This window comes from Coenobita brevimanus, chromosome 57 (assembly GCF_032717465.1).
Source record: "Coenobita brevimanus isolate Jiangsu-jjx chromosome 57, ASM3271746v2, whole genome shotgun sequence".
Classification (NCBI taxonomy): domain Eukaryota; kingdom Metazoa; phylum Arthropoda; class Malacostraca; order Decapoda; family Coenobitidae; genus Coenobita; species Coenobita brevimanus.
This window is the reverse complement of record NC_137010.1, coordinates 57,618,694-57,625,691: the sequence shown is the minus strand read 5'-3', so window position 1 is coordinate 57,625,691 and position 6,998 is coordinate 57,618,694.

Genomic DNA, 6,998 nt, shown 5'->3' with positions numbered 1-6,998 from the left:
TTGTTTCACCTGACCTTTATATTCATCTTAAGTTCATCATCATTATCATCATGACCTTTTCTCCCACCTAAGGATGGGGACAGGTAAGGTCCAGAAAACAAGGAACATTCAGTGTTGTCTAGCTACGTATCTATAGCCAGATGCCATAATCCCGTAAGGGGTGGCCGTTTGTCTTTGAGGTAGTGGTTTTATGAGGAGGGGCACTAACCCTCCACCAACCCACTTGTTGACACGTAGGGAACCAGCATTGTAAATGGTTTTCTGGCTTACAGGAAACCATTAGGCTTGTCACTCAATTTAAAGTCACGTGAAAGAGGAGTAGTAAGAAGTGACAGGAAAGATAGAAGAAATAGGAAGAATGGAAGGCAGACAGAAAAAGAATAAAGGTGAAGGATGTAGACAGCACTACATCAAGTAATGTAGTGCTGTCTACTTCTTCCTTCACATTTATCATTTCATTTTCTGTATCTGACCTCTTGTCTCTATTTCTTCCATCTTTCCTGTCACTTGTTACTACTCTTCTTTCCATTTCAAGTGGCTTTACATTGAGTGACAAGCCTAATAATGTACAGTACTGTGAAGAATACTTGAGCACGAGTGATGTATAGCTATGACAATGATAAAAAAGGGAACCAATAAAGATGGCATGGAGGGAGCTGTGAGAGGCTGAGGGAGACACTGATTCAGATGGAGAGGTGGTGTGGTGTGGGATATGAGAGGACTGGGTATGCAGGAGGAGACCATGGCAGACAGAAGGCAGCGGAGAAAGTACACAGGAACAGTCCCTCTCCAACCGTGACAAAGGCAAGGAGTACCGGTAATTTTGTGTCCTTGTGCTTAAATCTTAAATTGCTAAGAGGAATTTGGCTTACATTCTGACAGATATGGAATATTTGTGGTTATAGATGTGATTAGCCTTAACGGGTATCTTCGAGTAGAATGAGGAAGAAGAGAGTAGGTTAGGGTCAATTAACAAAGGGATAAGAGCGATAGACAAAATTAGGCTACAACAAATCCAGGTTTCATATCAACATTAATATGGCCTTCGAATAGGGAAACACATAACTGACAGGACTTTGTAACTTGTGGCCAGTAGAGGTAAGGGCCAGTATTTATAAACTCTCCCAAGCTCAAGTTGTGTATATTAGTGCTTGGGATGGTGGTAGGTGGTGGCGACCATCATCCACTCGCTTGATGTAGTGCTGCCTACTTCTTCCTTAGCCTTTATCATTCTTTTTCTGTGCCTGCCCTCCTCTCTTCCTATTTCTCACATCTTTCCTGTCACTACTTATTGCTTTTCTTTCCGTTACAGGTGGCATTACATTGAGTGACAAGCCAAATGGTTTCCTGTAAGCCAAGAAACCATTTACAACGCTGGGTGGTAACCATATAACCAAACCATGCGTGCTCCCTACGTGTCAAGTCGGTTGGTGGAGGGTTAGTGCCTCTCCCTGTAAAACAAATAACTCAAGAGTCAAGTGGCCATCCCGTACGGGATTATGGCGTCTGGCAATAAATAGATAGATAGTATACTTTTCACTCATCTTGCCACGAAATGTTTCAGAATCGAATTAGTGTAAATGTGAAAGTGATAGTTTTTGAAAATAAAAATTGCCTGATTATAACGAATGGACACTTGTTCACTGTAGAAGTTAGTGGGGATCTTTCATTAGTACAAAAAAGGTGAGTGTTATGCTGAGTATTCTGGGTTCAACTCCTTGAACTCAGATACGGGCATAGACTTGGGTTCTTTTATTTTGGACCGGGCTAGAGCAAGCTCAAACACAGGCTAGCCAGTCTTACACGTATATTACCTTACAGACAAATACAGTGGACTTTACACAGTTAGTACATGAGACAACACTATATATGGGCATAGGTATGGTGTATCTCACAACACTATGTGTCAAAGGGGGACAAGTATTTCACAGAGTTATGACACTATAGATGATCACAAGTGGTACACAGGGGTCGTGACATTACAACTGGGGCACAAGTGTTACACAGGGGTGTGGGGCACAACATTACACATAGTATGTAACACACAGGGTCAATGATGCTGTGGAGGGGTCACAAGTGGTACACAGGGGTGGTGACATTACAACTGGGGGCAAGTATTACACAGGGGTGTGGGGCACAACATTACACATACAGTAGTATGTAACACACAGGGTCAATGATTCTACGGAGGGGTCACGAGTGTCACACAGGGGTCATGATATTATGGACAGGTTACAAATACTATACAGGGTATACACACACAGTCCGTGATACTATGGGGGGGGGGGTCACAAGTATTACACAGGGGCACGACACTCTGGACGGGGAGAATGGAGTTCACTCAGGGTCTATAGCACAATGGATGCGCACGTGTTGCGCAGAGTCAATAACACCACTGGTGGGGCGCTGAGGCGCACAGAGGCTACGTCGCAGGTAGGTACAGGTGACGGCCCGGTGTGGGAGGAGGACCATCATGGGTGCACTCCCGATAGGGGTGCCAGTCGCAGGCAGCGCACTCATGAGTCCGGTGTAAGCTGGAGGGCAGTGTGGTGGGTGGCCCTTTCCTGGCGGGGGCCCTAGGAGTGTGGTGGCCTTTGGGACTGGGGCCAAACAGGGCTAAGAGGCGCGCTGCATGGCGGCTGCCCTTGGCCATGGTGGGAGTCCTGGAGGAGGGTCCGGGCCTGGGGTCGGCTGCGGGGCACCCCTCGAGGTCCGAGGGCTGCGGTCTCGCCGGGAGGGGAAGGCCATCAAGGGGTGTCTGTGGCCGCTCGCCCTTGGAGAGTCCGTCAGCGTTTTTTTTTTTTTTTTTTTTTTTTATTGTGACCGACTCTGGGCATAGGCTTTATAGCCTGCTTTCAAGGCCCAGTAGTCCTCCTACATACCATACACCTCTACATGTTGCTGGGGGCATCGGAGGCTGGGCTGCAGGGACAGGACACCCAGGCTCACAACAGGTCCGCTCCAGACACTCTCCAACAGGAGTCCTGCTGGGGAGCAGTCTCCGCCCTTTGTGGAGGAGGGGGAGCAGGAGGGGCGTCTTGCTCGGCCTATGGAGGGGCAGGCTGAGCCAGAGACTGTGCCCTCATAGGGAGCTTCTGGGGTAGTGGAGGAGGGACAACCGGTGGTCTGTCCCTCAGCCTGGCAGGTCCGATGGACTCTACCGGAACTCCACTCTGGGGCAGAGGAAGGGGGTCCAGGGGACTCTCCTTCCGCCTGGCGGGTCCGGTGGACGCTACCCAGGCTCCCTCCCGGGGTAGTGGAAGAAGGAGGTCCGGTGGACTCTCCCTCGGTCCGACAGGTCCGGTGGACTCTGTCGGAGGACCACTCGTCCCAGGGACAAGAGGAGCAGAAAGTCTGGCGGACTTTCTGGCTTCCGCGGCAGGTCCGATGGACTCTACTGCCCTCCTGCTGCCGGGGGGAAGTTGCAGCTGGGGGATGACCGGTGGTCTCTCCCCTGGTGGCAGGTCCGATGGACTCTACCACGGGCCCGCCTCCCTCCTTGGGACTGTAGGTGAAGGTCGTCTGATTGACGGTCCGAGATACCTGCTCCCGAAGGTGGGTGGCAGAAGAATATCTGGGGGACGTTCCTTCTACAGCAGGTCCGATGGATACTACCGTGCCGCTGCTCCCCTGGGGAAAAGTAGGGCTTCAAGGACCAGTGGTCTCTCTTCCTCTTTTGGAGGCAGGTCCGGTGGACTCTGCTACCGAGAGCCTACTTGGGACTGTATTGGAACAAGTCACACCCCGAGTCTGGTAAGCGCTGTCCTCGTCAAAGGGTTATGCACCTGGCCGATGCACTTCCCGTGGGTCTGACTGGGTGGAAGAGGGGCATAAGGTAGCTGGGGACATGGGCTGGTGTGGCGCGGGACACCTGTAAGCCTCCCCGTGGCCTCCTCTTAGGGTGGGTGTCCCATCCCCGTGTCCTCCTCTCGGGGTGGTGGTGTCGGGGTCGCTCCGTCGGGGTGGGTATTGCAACTTTGAAGTGTTTTACAGTACAAAATACGTCATCTCTGACAGAGGCTGCACCTGTTGGATATCTTGCTTGCTTTTATATTGTGAGGCAAACTGTTCCAGTCTTTTGTTGCTGCATAGAAGAATGTACAGTACACACTTTCTGACCTTTAATGTTTGACACGTCAAAATCTAACATTCTCCCAAACTACGAGTTATTTCTGTTTCTTAAGGACAAGTGTTGTGTATGTGGAGTATGTATAGAATTCTGAATAAATGTAGCTATAGAAAATAGCTATGCATTTGTGTTAGCTTGTGCTTGTGAGAAGCCGCGGGGAGGTTATCTCCAGTGGGATTGGATCAAGTCGAAGTGACAGATTGACAGTGAATCTGTGAGACCGGAAACCAACCGACGCCAACAAACTGCCAACAGCTGATCATCGGGCAGTGATGGTGGAGGTGAAGGAAGTACGTGTGAACTGGGAGTTGGTCAAGAGAAGTAAGGAATTGAAAGAAAATGAAAACTCTAATATCAAGAAAGTCATTATTGCCCCTGCCTTGACAAAAGAGGAAAGGGAAGAGAATGATAAGCTTAGAGAAGAACTGCGAAATAGGAGGGATAGAGGTAAGTGGATCATCAAGGAAGGAATAGTGATCAGGCTTCACAACCAGATTGAGGAACAGGATGAGTGACTCTCTGATGTGAAGAGGGATAAAAATAATTGCCAATTACAAAAGAACAGCAAGGTGGAAGACAGCATCGTGATTAAGGTGACTAACATTCAAGGATTATCAAAAGTAAAGGCTAAAGAGGCAGAAGCATTAGTAGATGGTAGAACTATACTCTGTCTAACTGAAACACAAAAGAAAATTAGAGATGTAAGCATCAGTAACAGAATAAATATAATAGAAGAAATGAGAGAGATGAATGATAGAAAACGTGGAGGGATAATGATCTATCTATCTATTGCCAGACACCTCAATCCTGTTTGGGGTGGCCACAAACAAATCACCTCCAAGTCGCCCTGCACCAAAATAAGAAAGAAATATCCTTCAACAAAGTAAATACAAAAAATAGACATTTTATATGTAAAGGGAATTATTAGAGGATGGGAATTAAAGATAATAGTAGTATATTTTAGTGTTTGTGATAAGCAGAGAAATCACTCCATGAGAATAGATATAGAAAATATATTAGAAAATAGCCTAGGAGAGCCACTGTTGATAGTAGGGTACTTCAGTGGTCATGTTGGATTAAAAGGAGAACAAAGGATGGATGATAATGGTAGAATGATCATAGATTGGATGGAGCAATGTAAATTAATAATGCTTAATGATGACATCTATTGTCAAGGAGAATACACGTCACTTGAGAGGAGCTTGTGGAGTGACGTGGAGGGACAGGTTGACGAATGAAGAAGTGAAGGAACGTTGTGGGGTAGATGTGGATGTGGTTGAGAAGATTAGGAGAAATACACTGAGGTGGTTTGGACATGTGGAGAGAATGGAGAATGAAAGACTGACTAAGAGGGTGTATGTAGGTGAGGTGGAGGGAGGGAGAGGGAGGGGTAGACCGAGGATGAGGTGGATGGATGGAGTTGAGAGGTATATGAGGGAGGGGGGGGTGAGTTGGGGGGAGGGGAGTCAAATGGTGGGTGACAGAGTGACTTGGAGGCGTTTTGTCTGTGACCACCCTTTGCGGGATTAGGGCGTCGGGCTATAGATAGATAGATAGAATACACGTGGCCAAGGGACGTCCAGAAAAGTGTGATAGATTATGCACTTGTCTCAGATGAATTTTATGATAAATATGTAAGTATGAAGATAGATGAAGAACAGGAACAAATAGATATATCAGATCATAACTTAACGGAAATTCAACTTAGGGTTAGACAAAGAAGGAAAACCTATGATAGGAAGGACTGGATATGCAGAGACTACTACAAATCAGATAGAGAATCTTTGAAGAAATATAGAGATGAATTAGAGGAAAACATTGTAAGAGAGAAGGTGAAAAATATAAAGGATTTGGAAGAGAGAATGGTGAATATCACAAACAGTGTTCTTAAAGGTAGGAAGAATATAGGGAAACAAGAAAGGGAAGAAGAATCAGTGTGGTTCACAGAAGAAATTAGAAAAGAGATTAAGGAAAGATGAAGATTAAATAGGAATTGTAGGAATGCAGTTGGTAGAGAAGAGCACGAGAAATGGAGAAACCTGTAAATGGAACAAAAGAAAAAAGTACAGTTAAAAACTGTAAAAGAGATGAGCATACATGAAGAAAAGGAAGCAAAGGAAATAAAAGAAGATAAAGGCAATGGTAAGAACACATGGAAATATATACGGATGTTGAAAGGAGAGAAGGAAAAAGACAGAACCTGTCTATTGGACAATGTATATGATGAAGATAACAGGAAATTAGGCAGAGAAAGGGTAAAAGAAGAAGTTGACACATACTGGAGCGCTGTATATGGAAAATATTTAAATAACATTAGAGAGGAGTGGAATGGAGAAAAAAGGCAGGAATATATAAGAGACAGGGATGCTATTAAATTGAGGATAGAGAGAGGGGAACAGTGCCAGGTAGTTAGAAGGGGAGGTGAGGAAAATGGAGGCATGGAGTATATAGGCCTATGTAGAAAAGAAATTAGGGAACACTTAGACATGGCATTAGAAATTAAAAGTGGTGTGTCATATGTGGAAGAGGAGATAATAAATGAGGAAAATGTGTCTAAGAAAAATGAAAACAAAGAAAGCTGCAGGCCCAGATGGAGTGAAACCTGAATTTTACAAAGTTTTCCTAGAAAGTAAGGTATTATGACGCACATTAGTCGACAATGAAACAAGCACTGGAAATAGCGGACATACCAGAAGATTGGAGGGAATCAAATACAGTCATGATACCTAAAGCTAGGAAGCCTAAAGTTCATGAGTTCAGGCCTATAGCACTAACAAATACAGGTTACAAACTAATGATGGCAGTACTGAGAATGAGCATAGAAGAACACGTAAAGAGGAATGGATGGGGAAAAGATACTCAAGTAGGT